Source organism: Dendrobates tinctorius, unplaced genomic scaffold (genome assembly GCF_039654945.1).
Source record: "Dendrobates tinctorius isolate UK_male_01 unplaced genomic scaffold, ASM3965494v1 ptg000065l, whole genome shotgun sequence".
Taxonomy (NCBI): Eukaryota; Metazoa; Chordata; class Amphibia; order Anura; family Dendrobatidae; genus Dendrobates; species Dendrobates tinctorius.
In genome coordinates this window covers 24,518,893-24,532,797 of record NW_027361733.1, presented here as the reverse complement: position 1 = coordinate 24,532,797, position 13,905 = coordinate 24,518,893, and the positions used below count along the sequence as shown (strand labels likewise).

At 46.5% G+C, this 13,905-nt stretch overlaps 1 long non-coding RNA gene and 1 other non-coding gene across 2 annotated transcripts; both read right to left on the bottom strand.

Moving 5' to 3' along the window:
* Positions 1-1,668: 1,668 nt before the first annotated feature.
* Positions 1,669-13,722, bottom strand: LOC141094797 (uncharacterized). The gene is made up of 2 exons (XR_012233171.1): positions 13,310-13,722; positions 1,669-11,073 (listed from the first exon to the last, which is right to left on the bottom strand). It is a non-coding gene; the product is annotated as an uncharacterized lncRNA (long non-coding RNA).
* Positions 1,988-2,173, bottom strand: LOC141094996 (U2 spliceosomal RNA). The gene has a single exon (XR_012233244.1). It is a non-coding gene; the product is annotated as a U2 spliceosomal RNA (small nuclear RNA).
* Positions 13,723-13,905: the final 183 nt, after the last annotated feature.

Below are 13,905 nucleotides of genomic sequence, written 5' to 3'. Positions count from 1 at the left end.
TAGATGCCCTTTTAAGTTCATGTATGTATCAGCCCCATGGCATGGATATTCCCTAGCACCTATGTTCCCAAGCCTGGGGTCACACATTACAGCCTTGAGCAGAGAACCACATGACAAAACCGTTTATTGCTTGATTATATTGTAGGGGTTCATTCTCTCAGGTAGGCGTTAGGGCTTAGGTAGCGTTCACATAGGCAATGCAGTTTTGGTCCACACGTGCAATTATTATTGCTTTCCATAGGTTGCACAACACCAAAACAAACTCGTATTCCTTAGCCTTGCCCAGGTGCTAACTAAACACAACAGACCCTGGCTGCTCATATATGGCTGAGCTAGCCCCAGCTCGATCAAACAAAACAGTTATTGTCCATAGCAACCACTGATAATTGAGGTTCTCTTCACACGGCCTGTGCAGACTCTTCTCAGAGACATTCTGGCCTGTCTCTCTCTTCAGCTCCAAGACACATCCAGTCTGGTCAGTTTTACTGAGCTGACTGACTAAGGAGAGCACCCAGCCTTTTTATATGCAGGCCCAGCCAGGTCATTTAATCAGAACCTGTAGAGCTAGGACTGAACCCTGGCCTACCTAGCTTTGCTACAGTATGATTTTATATACTTCTATCGTAGTGGCGCAAAACCACAGCAAGTTACGATAAAACTACAGCTCCACAGCAAGAAAATGTGAACTCAATTCCAAATGAGACATCGAATCCAACCATTTTGCTTCCCTACTTATTATATGCAAAAGAGAACGTTCACATTTGTTTAAATTACTTATGTATGTTTAATTTATTTTTTACTTTTTGATCAATTTCTTTCTTTTTTTTAATTTTCATTCCACTGTTTAAAAAAGAAAAGTAAACACAGGTATAATGAAACCAATTAATACAGTATAGCAAAGGGGTGGAAATAGCTGCCCACTAACAGTACAAGATTCTCACTGATATAAATCGAAACTAGCAAAATGTGAGAAATAAAACTTAGCTTTTAATAGTAATGCTTAAATTTAAATTAATGCCACCATAAAAAGGGGAAAGGAAGAACATTCAGAGGCTTAGAAACGCCAAGGCTCCGAAGGACTATTTTATGGTGGTATCAATATTAATTTTTGCATTACTTTTAAAAGCTGAGATTTATTTCTCACATTTTGCTAGTTTCAATAAAAAAAAAAACAAACACAGAAATTTTGCTATTTTCTTTTTCACTGGCCACTAGTTTAATACTGAACTCATACTCCCTTCTGTTCAGACACTTTTCAGCAGTTTCATTATCATTCTAATTAATATAGGTAACACAAGAGGAACCATTCACAAAATTCAATGTCAGAGCCCACCTCCTCCTCCTTCCTCCACGTAGGCCCTTGCCCAAATCAGAGCTTACCTGGCAAGCTTTTCAATAAGTCAATGCATCGGAGAAAGTTCATTGCAACTTACGGTATGTCTTTGTTGCTGCCTGCACAAAACAGGATGTGTGTGCCTACTAATAGACTTAGTGTCCATTTTGAGATATATTACATATATAAAATGTGTCTGTACAGAACAGGAAGTATGAGTCCAGTATTACGCTTAGTGGCCAATGAAAAAATGGCAAAATTTCTGTGTTTGTTTTTTCCTTTGTTATTTTTTTTTTTTATATGGTGGTATCGAAATAAAGAAAATTAAGTAAAAATTACTTTAAACATAATAATAATATTTTTTTATTTTCCATATCACTATCTCTCTATCTGTGGATAGATAGATTACATTAATTACATTACAGATTGAATAAAATACAATACTTTACATACATAGATGAAAACAATGCACACACAAGATATAGCAAAGTTGGTCAAGTTCAACCAAAATGTGTTTGGCATCTGAAATGTGCAACTTTGACCCTGAAAAAACGAATGAAGGGAAAAAATAGCAAGAAAAATATTAACAAAACAGGCTGAAAACAAAACTTGCATTGATTTCAACTCAATGTGTTTTTGGAAGTCGGTTCGAAGAAGGGGTGCACCAACGCTGGAATTACTGCAATATAAGGTCAATGTGTGAAGTGGACAGAGCAAGCTCTTTTTCCATCTCCCTGTTCTAAAAATCCATTTAATATATGGTCCCCAGATAGGGGACGTATCAGATGTTAAACTGATAATAACAGATTTTTTTTTGATTGAAGCAATATCCAAGGCTCTGAAAAATGTAACCGAAGTCACACCAAAACAACGCTCCATTCCCGGAGTAGAGGGTCCCTGTGAGGGATCTTCACAGGGGAAGGGGGTGTCGACTTCACTCACCTCGGGCACTGCACCGAGGGCAAATAGTCGCCGGAAAGGCTTCCCTTATAGGTACGAGTTATTGAGGCGCTCCCAGTGAGTGGGGATATATCACCAGTCCTCATTTACACAGTATGGTATTCTGCCACCAGTTCCTTGTTCGAAATAAGCCCTGTCCGACAACAGGCTTATAACAGGTCAGAAACCAACCCCAGGTAGTAGCATATAATATAACCAACCGAGCGTGCAGATGTGGGGATTCGTGTATCGAGATAAAAGAGCAGCCCAAGATTAATTTTATATTTAGTCACCAAAAAGATGCACTAGAAATATATAGGCATATATATACAGAACAATATACAAGTATAGTCAGGGGTGCAGTACAAAGGTAGGGTATAGATAGGTTGCAATTACCGTGTTATGTAGCATGTAATTAAAAGAGAGGCGCTGATGGGTGACAGGTCCAAATTTTAGTTACAGGCTTTTCCTGGCTGCTTCTGGTAATGAATACTTCTGCCAGTAGAAAAACGTCCAAAATAAGGGCTGCCTTATATCTCCTAGGCTGTTCCCTCCCACACTCTGCTCCCACCCTTTGGCTGGGCTGCCTTCCTCCCCCTATCTCTGAGAATATGATTTTCAGCCCAGAACGGTAGATGGCCCATAACTTTCCGCCCGAAGCTCTGAATGGGTCGGTGGCACCACCACTGGGTTTTGCTGGATTTTATCTGTGCATAGAGACAAAATATGCCTACCATATGTAATTCCTGGTAGCTATGCTTTATAACGCAATAATGCAGAGTGCTACAGGTGGCTGCCGGGCACGGGCGTGTGTGGAGAGGAATGCCGATTCTGATAATATGTTTGGCTAGGCTCAGAGATTTTGCATTCTGTTATTATAGGTCATTTTCCAGATTCAATACCTCAGAGAGCTTTACTGTGACTTGTTGTGCCACGGTGTCTACATGTGCTTCAATCAGACAGAAGAGTCCAGTTTGGCTGTAGCTTGCAGGATAGTTCACACCCTTGTGTTTAAAGCTTCAAGAGCTTCTTGGCATTTTAATTAAAAGAAAACAATGATCCTGTGGAATCCCAAGAGTGGGGAAACATTTCAGGAAGGGAGAGACATTTACTTCGTCCTTCACATCTCCCCATTTTAGAGGGCGCTAGGGGGCAACACATTCCTGTGTTCCCCCTAGCACACTCCCGCATTCTCTCCTTGCCGAGATAGCCCGTCAATGTAGCCATGGTTGCGGCCCCTTTTGTGTCGAATGGAGAAGTGGTACTGCTAGAGCACCAGGCTCCAATACAGCAACTTCCCATTCGTCACAGAGACCGTGTGTAACCAGCTGAGGGGGTTGTGGTCCGTCTCCACAATGAAGGGATGCCCGTACAAGTATGGCTGCAGACGCTGCAGGGACCACACAATTGCCAGGCACTCCTTTTCCATCGTGGAGTAGGCCACCTCTTGGCAATAGCTTCTTGCTCAGGTACAGGACAGGATGCTCCTGGCCTCTTTGTTGACCTGGCTGAGCACGGCACCAAGGCCAAAGTCACTATCGTCGGTCTGTACTACAAATGGCCGTGCAAAGTCAGCAGCTTGTAGTACTGGGGAGTTGGAGATAGCGGTGTTGAGCGCCTGAAAAGCGGTCTTGCAGGCGACTGACCAGTCTATAGCAAGCGGCAGCTTTTTCTTGATGACGTCCGTCAGGGGCTTGGTCAGGGTGCTATAGTATGGAACAAACCTCCTATAGTACCCAGTGGTACCGAGGAAGGACATCACCTGTTTCTTGGTCCTGGGGGTGCGCCAGGACGCGATGGCATCCAATTTCCTGGGTTCTGGCTTCAGAACCCCCCTGCCTGCCTGGTGACCCAGGTAGAGGACCTCGCTCATGCCCAGCTGACACTTTTCCAGCTTGATGGTCAAACCTCATCTGCTTGAGGGTGCCAATGAACAATTCACACAGACCATTACTCTGCAGATGGTACGGGCTGGCCACCAGATATTACACCTGTATTTGCTTACAAAGGGACTCAATCAGCTGCAACATGAACTGGGTCCCTCGGTCGGTGAGTATTTGTTGGGGAAATCTCCAGTAAAGACGTGCCCACCTTGTCGGCCCGAGTGGACGACAAGGCTACAGCTTCTGGGTACCGGGTGGCATAATCCACTACCATTAGTATGCAGCATTTCCTGGAGCGGCTGGGAACGGACAGCGGTCCGATGAGGTCCACAGCCACCCTCCGGAAAGGTTTGTCAATGATGGGCAAGAGCACCAGTTGGGCTTTGGTGCCCCGCCCCGTCTTCCCCACTCTCTGACAGGTGTCACATGAACGGCAGTAGGCAGCCACATCGGCCTCATTTTAGGCCATTAGAAATGCTGGGCTAGCCTAGCCTTGGTGTGATATGCTATGTGGATATCATTTTGTGTATATTTCTATTTCACTGATTTTCATAGTGTTTTTCTTGGTGCCTTGTATGTCTGCAGCCTGACTATATCTGTCTCTTGATGACCCCCTGTAGTTTTTTAATCCCCCAGGCACCTTTGTCAGGCATGGGAGGACTGAAAACCACCCCAAACTGTTGTGAGTTCATTTTTCCCTTCACCATTGAGGTCTGATGAACTCCCTCCTCTGGTGAAGGAAGGTAGTGAGACTGATTACCAAACACCTGGGCAGCTAGATGATAACTGGGTGGCTGGAATTGAGGACTGGATATAAGGCTGCCGACGCCCTTCTTCCTGGCTGGTGATTTTCCTGCTGGATTCTTGGAGACCAGTCTGATTCCTGCGTCTCAAAGCTAAGTTTTTCTGCTCTGCTTTGTACTCTTCAGTTTTGTTTTTGTTTTGCCTTGTTTTTTGGGAGTTCTGCCATCCCCAGCCGGGGGTGAGCTGAATTCCATTTTTGTCTCTGATCTGTTGATCTTTTGCTCTGTCTTCAGAGTGCTGATATAGTCTTTTGAAGCCTAGCGACTTCAGGGCCTGTTTTTCCTATCAGTCGGTTGGCTCATTTTGATAGGGTTTTTGCGGATGGCAGACAGCAGCTTTCCTATCCTGTCCTATGTAGTTAGCTTGGGCCCCATCATTTGCTCAACCTATCTTTCTATCTGTGTTAGTGTTTTCATCTTGCTTCACCGTCATTATATGTTGGGGCTGCCTATTGCTTTGGGGTCTGCTCTGGGGCAGTTTAGTTTTTCCCCTTTCTGTCTTTAGGCTATGTAGCTCTCCGGCTGTGATCGAGGGGTCTAGGGCACCGTAGGAACCCCCCACGGCTACTGCTAGTTGTTGTGGATAGGTTCAGGGGTCTGCAATCCGATAGCTGCCAACCTCTCTGGTTTTTCTGGACTTAGCTGGTATTTTGTTTTTTCCTCCTTCGGTGACTCATCATAACACCAAACCATCTGACTACTCTTGGACATAGGGAGGGGGCTGAAAAGGACAGGAGGGGGGGGAGTCAGCTCCTGTGTGGAGAGCATCATGTGAACACAGCACGTCAGAGAGAAAGGGAAGCGTATGGACTTTTTATCCTCATGGCTGCTAGATTTTTGGACTCTCATCTCCCTGGACATTTTATCCTGTTACTGAACTGCATATGTGTTCTGGACTATTGTATCCTCAGTGTGGTGGATTATTTATGGACCTTTTAGTTTTGCCTATAATAAAGGTCTTGGGATTGTTCACACTTCCCTCGCTCTGTTGATTGTGTGGATTCAGAGAAGGACCCTGTGACAACTGGTGGCAGCAGTGGGATCAACAGAGTGTAACCCAATGGAGAACCATCCACAGAATGAGAACAGAAATTGGACTGTATCCAGTTTACAGGAGAGAGCCAGAGACCTGGGCCTGGACTACCAGGGACTGACTAAAGAAGCCCTAATTGACCTACTGGTGGGCGCTAGCCCGGCCACCTCCTCCCAGATATCTGAAGAACGAGCACTGGAGACAGGGATCCCCATCCAAAAAAGCCAGAGGTTGGTGTGGTACGAAGAAGAGATGGCGGTTCTGGGCCCAGGCATCTCCCAGGAGTACAAGGAGGAGGCTGCCTGCCGGGCACAGCAGAGACAAGAAGCAATGGAGCTTGTAAGTGGGAGTAACAATGTGGAGTGTAACCCAAACGATCCGGGAACCCGGACAGAGTTTAATCCATTTGATGAGGCTTCCGGAGATGTGGAGGGGTTCTTGAAGGACTTTGAGAAGCAGTGTGCTGTGATGGAGGTGCCCCACTCTAGCTGGATGCGCTTGTTAGTGGGACTCCTGAACGGAAGCACGGCGGAGGCTTACTGAACCATTGACTCACAGCGGAATCGGGATTATAACACTGTAAAGCGGACTATCCTGGATTACCATGCTATCACCCCAGACTCATATAGGGCCAAGTTCCGAGACCTCCCATGCACCACAGGGGGATCAATTATATGCACATAAGATGTCCCAGGCATGTCGGAGATGGCTGGAAGCAGAAAACGCCTTTACTGTGGAAGATGTTATACAGGCGTTCCTTATAGAACAATTTCTTGCCAAGTGCCCCGCAGAGGTACGGGAATGAGTCCGGGAGCGCACTCCGTGTCCTGTGGATAGAGCTGCAGCCCTGGCAGATGAAGCCCTTACTATCCGGCCGCAATGGAGGCTTCTGGACAATGAACCACGGCCGGCTCCCGTGCCCCGTCCCCCTCCGATTATATCTGCCCTTCCACCTAGTCGCAAGAAGATGACAATCACTCCTCACAATCCTAGGCCCCAACAGTTCTGACCACGTCCTGGGGGTATCACAGAGAGATGTTATGGGTGTGGATAACCTGGACATTTGCAGTCTGGCTGTCCCTCAAGGATTCGGAGGGAGCCCCACGCAGCCCCACCTCATCCAGTGCATCTTGTACGCTTCATCCCGCCTGAGGAAGAGCTACCACCACCCTTACCAGAGTGGACCACCGACCACGGCACCATAGATACCCCTCCTGGAGTGTACGGACTCCGGCCTTGGTCCTTTAGCTACCCAGAGCAACGGCAACACCACCTGCAGGACATCTTAATTGATGGATACAAAGTGTCAGGATTTAGAGACACGGGCATTCCTGACTATCGCTGACCCCCGTGTGGGTCGACCCGAGGCAATTTACCAGGGTCCGGGAATTCCCATTGTCTTGGCGGGGGGTGACCGCAAATATATACAGCGAGCTTCTGTGCGTTTGGATTATGGTTGTGGATAAAAACTGTGTTGGATTGGAGTTATGGGAGGACTTCCTGCAGATATCCTCCTCGGGAACGACAATGGCGAGTTACAGTGACAATTTGTGGGAGCAGTCACCCGACTACAGGTCCTTCAAGCACTACGTCATCTGGACCTCATCGGGGAGCAACCACCTCGAACCGCATCAGAGTTGGTAAGCGATACGTTAACTGCTACTACATTGGGAGAGTCTTGGGACAGAGAGGAGTTTAGGAGAGAAATAGAGGGTGACACTACCTTAGCAGCCCTTAGGCGAAAGGAAGAAACTGGGCACATGGGAGATAATGGGGATGGCTTCACTCGAGAAAACGGACTGTGTTATCGTGTAACAAAGGCCAGGGACAGGGCAACCCTGACGCAACGACCAGGCAACTCATTGTCCCTCAGAAGTACAGGGCACAGCTACTCCAACTGGCCCATGACATCCCCTTGGCTGGGCATCAAGGTAGGAAAAGGACTGAAAAGAGACTCACCCAAAGTTTTTACTGGCCTGGCATCTCGCAGTCGGTAGCCCATTATTGCCACACCTGCGATGTGTGCCAGCGAATGCGGCATCCAGGAGCTCGACATAAGTTACCCCTGCAATCCCTGCCCATAATTGAAGAACCATCTCAACGTGTAGCTGTTGACATCATAGGTCCTCTGGCCCACTCCAGCCGGAGTGATTCCTAAGTGTCCGGCCATCAGAACCTCATGTGTGGTCCACAAAAACTCCGCCCGGAACGGATAGGGTACCACTAACTGTTAGTCCCTAGGCCACGCCTCTGCTGACTCTTGGTGAATCAACCAACGCTGCCTGAAACCCCTGACTAGACGTGACCAGAATGGACTAAACTGCCATGTCTTCTGTCAGTTCCCCGGGACTCGTCTCCAGACCTCCCTTTGGCTCAGCCGCTACTTGGTCAGAAGGGGGAAGGCCGTCGTACCTCCGTGAGGCTCTTTGGGCTCCAGCACTCCCACTCCTGGTGACAGCAGCCACAACTGCTCTAACCCTAGTGCGACCACACTTAGAATACTGAGTACAGTTCTGGTCTCCGGTGTATAAGAAAGACATAGCTGAACTGGAGCAGGTGTAGAGAGGAGTGACCAAGGTTATTAGGGAACTGGGGGGTCTGCAATACCAAGATAGGTTATTACACTTGGGGTTATTTAGTTTGGAAAATTGAAGGCTTAGGGGTGATCGTATTACAATGTATAAATATATGCGGGGACAGTACAAAGACCTTTCTAATGACCTTTTTACTCTTAGACCTGTTACGGGGACAAGGGGGCATCCTCTACGTCTGGAGGAAAGAAGGTTTAAGCATAATCACAGATGCGAATTCTTTACTGTAAGAGCAGTGAGACTATGGAACTCTCTGCCATATGATGTTGTAATGAGTGATTCCCTACTAAAATTTAAGAAGGGACTGGATGCCTTTCTTGAAAAGTATAATATTACAGGGTATATACACTAGTTTCCTTAATATTGCGTTGATCCAGGGAGCTAGTCTGATTGCCGTATGTGGAGTTGGGAAGGATTTTTTTTCCCCAGTATGAAGCTTACTGTTTGCCACATGGGTTTTTTTTTGCCTTCCTCTGGATCAACATGTTAGGGCAAGTTAGGATAGGATATGGGTTGAACTAGATGGAGTTAGTCTTCCTTCAACCTTAATAACTATGTTACTATGTAACCCTGGGTAGTGCCTGCCTCCCCGTGGCTTGCACACAAGTCGCCGAGTTAGTTGGACCAACGTGGTCTACTGGCATCCCAGGTGTGGGAACTGTTATGAGTTCATTTTCCCCTTCACCATTGAGGTCTGATGAACTCCCTCTTCTGGTGAAGGAAGGTAGTGAGGCTGATTACCAAGCACCTGAGCTGGGAGAGGATGACTGGGCGGCGGGGATCTCTGACTGGATATAAGGCAGCCAACGCCCTTCTGCCTCGCTGGTGATTTCTCTGGAATTCTAGGAGACCAGTCTGATTCCTGCTCCTCAAAAGCTAAGTTTTCTGCTTTGCCTTTTTGCATTTGTGTTTTGGTTTTAGTTTCCCTTGCTTTTCTGGATTCTGCCATTCCCTGCTGGGGTGAGCTGAATTCCTTTTTGTCGGTTTGCTCTGTCTTCAGAAAATACCCGAGTACTGACATAGTCTTTTTGAAGCCTAGCGTCTTCAGGGCCTTTTTCCTTGTCAGTCTGATGGCTCTTATTTTGATAGGGTTTTTCGCGGATTGCAGACAGCAGCCTTCCTATCCTGTCCTATCTAGTTAGCTTGGGCCCCATCATTTGCTCAGTCTATCTTTCTATCTGTGTTAGTGTTTTTTCTTCTTGCTTCACCGTCATTATATGTTGGGGGCTGCCTATTGCTTTGGGGTCTGCTCTGGGGCAGTTTAGATTTCCCTTTCTGTCTTTAGGCTAGGCAGTTCTCCGGCTGTGATTGAGGGGTCTAGGGCATCGTAGGAACCCCCCACGGCTACTGCTAGTTGTTGTTGATAGGTTCAGGGGTCGCAATCCAATAGCTGCCAACTTCTCTGGTTTTCTGGACTTAGCTAGAATTTCTGTTTTTGCCTCCTACGGTGACTCATTCATAACAGAATCACCAGCCTTACGCAGATCCTAGGGTACTCAATAGCAGGAAAGAATTAAAAAGAAAAAAAAAAAAGTGTGTATATTTTTTCCGCTATATCTCTGAGGCCGTAGGGGGAATTTTTTTTTCTCTCAATGGAGATAAAGCAATTGTCTGATAGTGTGGAGCAGCTCGCTGCAGAAGTGCGGGGAATTTCTGCCTACCTTGCTCATTCACATGCTGCTGAACCAAAGATCCCTACTCCTGATGTGTTTTTTGGGGATTGGTCTAAATTTTTGAATTTCAAAAATAGTTGTAAATTATTATTTGCCAATTTGCTTTTTGTGCCTTATTAGATTCGCCTCTTTTTGCTCTGTCTCAGAATATTTCAGAGTGCTGATATAGTGGGAGAAGTCTAGTGACTTCAGGGTTAATTTTGCTATCAGAAGTGTTGGACATTATTTTTGTACGGTTTTTTGCAGATTGCAGACAGTGTCTTTCCTTTCCTATCCTTTCTAGTTAGTTTGGGCCCCTTCATTTGCTCAGCCTATTTTCCTGCCTGTGTTTGTGCTTTCAAATCTTGTTTCACCGTCAATACATGTGTGGGGGCTGTCTTTCCTTTGGGGTCTGCTCTGGGGCAGTTAGTTTTCCCCTTTTCTTGCTTCTGGCTTATGTAGTTCTCCAGCTGTGACGAAGCGTCTAGGATCATCGTAGGTACGCTCCACGGCTGCTGCTAGTTGTGTGGTTAGGATCAGGGATCTGCAATCTGCATAGTTACCAACCTCTCTGGTTTTCTGTGACTTAGCTTGTTTTGTTTTTTTCTCCTCGGTGACCCATTCATAACAGTTCACACATCGGCTGTTGCAATGGCTGCAATTCCACCTTCCACCAAGGTGCTTTTTCATCTGTGGGAATAGGTGATAGTCCGAGGGAGCCAAATCAGAGTAATGGTGGGTGCTGAAGCAGTTGGAAACCACAGGAGTGAATTGCAGCAGTCGAACTTTGCCAACTTCTCCATTTCCATATTTCAGCCTTGCGACCCAACTTTAAAATGCTGTAACGGAAACAAAAAAAATCAAAATAAACCCACATTGCTCATGAGACCATTCAACTAACTAAATAACATTGCATTGCAAAACAAGACCATGCAAAAAAGATTTCATGGGTGGGCCTCGAAGTTTTCAGGCGCCCCTAGTAATACATTGTTTACATAATCGCTGTTTTTGTTTACTTTTATTTTTATTTACATGCTACTGAGGAACTCTGAGAGCTGAACGTGTGGGTCTTATTGGTGGGAACTTTGCTGCAGATCGTTTCCCCAACAATTTGTAATGTGTGAACACACCCCAAGCTTTAAAATAGAGAAATGAAAATTCAACCTGTATTTCTCAGTTTTATTTAAAAAAAAAACATAAATAAGTCTAACAAAAAAATGTAAATATATGTATACATACAAATCTATAACAAAGACTTTTACAAAGGAATACGCAGAACTAACCCACGATAAGCAACGATGAAAACAAAAAGCATGTGACCATCACCCTCTTACCTGTGCAGACCAACCTCCCCACATGTATTTTAAATCAACCCCTTCCCTACACAGCCCACCCCCCCCACACACACACACGCAGCCACATGTCACCAACTTCCTTGTGCAGCGGCTTGGCATACAGCCCCACACAACTGACATTACCCCCATTCACCACGCAGACCCCCCCAACATGCAGCCCCATGTGATTGACTTCATAACTTTCCAGCCTCCCAGCATGCAACCTCAAGAGTATGGCCGCTACAGTGGCTTTGCCTTCCTCCAGGGAGGGTAATGCCAGGCTTGGAAGCAGTGAAGCGTCTCTCTCGCAGTTAACCTATACATGCAACACAGTTCCACTCCAGGCCAGCAGGGGGGACTCTGAACCGGAATTGAGGGGAAGAGTGCTCTCTGAGGGCCAAGGGGAAGGAGTGGTCAGATAGTGTGAGGCGGTCCATGTGTGCAGACGTGTGGAGAGAAGCTGGAGGTTGAGCTGAGGAAGGAGAGCTCCCTCACAGCGAGAGTGCATGAACTGGAGCCTGGTCTCCACGGTTGTACGGATACTAACGGTCCTGCAACAGACACCAGAGGAGTAGGAGGCTGTAAATGCCCTACCCCCACCTAAGACTTTGAGGCACAACAGCACGGAATGAGCCAAGAGAGTAATAGCGGCTACAGCTGTCTGCCATACGAGGAGTCCTAATATAAGAGAATTTAGAGGAACTTCAGTGTAACTCAGTACTAGGAGTACTTCATTCAGATAAGCGCTAGGAAGGAGATTGCACAGCCCATCTGCTGAGAGAGAATCCTGAGCTGCTTCCAGGCTAGCCTGCTCCAGTACCATCTGTAATCAGGACCCTGGACTGCATTTATCAAGTAAAGGTACAGAAATTGCACCCCGCTGTGTCTTGTCTGCTTCCTACCCTTCCGGCACTGCTACATCCTTTCCTTGCCAACCACATCTACACTGCCCTGGGACTACAGCTTCACCTGTGGGGAGCTTTTACATCTTTGCTGCACCCTACTATCAGTCCCAGTGGATCTACATGCAGCTTCGGCTTAACATCTCACTTGCCGAACACCACAGGTGGCGTCACGAACCATTCATTCAATTAACTACATTCCACCATTCAAACTCCCCTATTACTTGGGCGCCCAGGGCCACGGACCGGGTCACTGCTACTGTGACACATCCCGCTGACACCGGCCCGGTACCCCACAGCCCTGGGAGGGCGACCCAGTAACATCTAGCACACTCTTATTCCACCAATCATGAAGCCCCAACGGTCTGAATTGAGAGCTCAGGGGTATAGGAGGACTGTCCAGTGACCCAGTCTTTCTTGCTGCATGGTACCAATTTTGGATCTGTGGATCCGATTGGCAGGTCATAACCGAACCTGGATTATAAGACTACTTGGACTTCAGCATCGAATTCAAGGATTTGGCTGAGATATCAAAGACTACATAAGGACGGAATCCAGCTTGGGAAATCCAGTCACGTGACTACAGACTTTGCGGTACTCAGTTAACTTCCTAAATCTGGCATTATTCCTTTCTCAGTGGGTGCCCGCCGAAAGCGGGGTGCTGCTGGCATGGAGTAAGTAGCCCTGGAAGTTCTGAGGCACGGATATTATAATCTCTGGTGAGCCGGCAGAAGGGTGAGAAACTGTTGCCTGTTACAGTTTGTGTTTTGCTGGTTATGTGATATATGCCGTTAATTGTTTGGGGATCCAATAAAGTCGTAATATTGTGATTCCCTCACCCTATGTTGTCTGAGTAGTGTTCTTCCCACTGTTAAGAAGGTCGGGCGTTCAGTTGGGATGAGCCTTGGTCCATGCTGTCTTTGTAAAGGCGGCCGGGCCAGCGGACGAGAGCACCCACTGGCCCCCGTGTCTACACAAGAACCACTATGTAAAGTTTAAAAAAAAAGTTAATAGTGACGTTACAATTACATATAAATAATCTGATGACATAAAACTTTATTAAGTGTAATTTCACATACAAACTTAGCATCTGTTCAACAACCCTTGAATTAAACATAAAGTAGTGGGTTAAGCCCTTATGGAAACTTCACGTAAGTTATAGCAAACAGTGGAGTACCTATAAAATGTTTCACATGATGTGGAGTTAGCATATTTTGTATAACTCTTCAACTATTCATAGAGTTGTGAAATTTTTTTGCAAAATTTATTCGATTGAGTACATTTGATTATGCGCGTGTAGCACAGAATTTCAAATTCATACAGAATCTGAGATTAATGAACCCCTTTCTGACATCAGACGTACTATCCCGTCCATGGGACCCAGGCCCCTATGCCCATGGACGGGATAGCACGTCTAGCGCGATCAGCGGCGCCC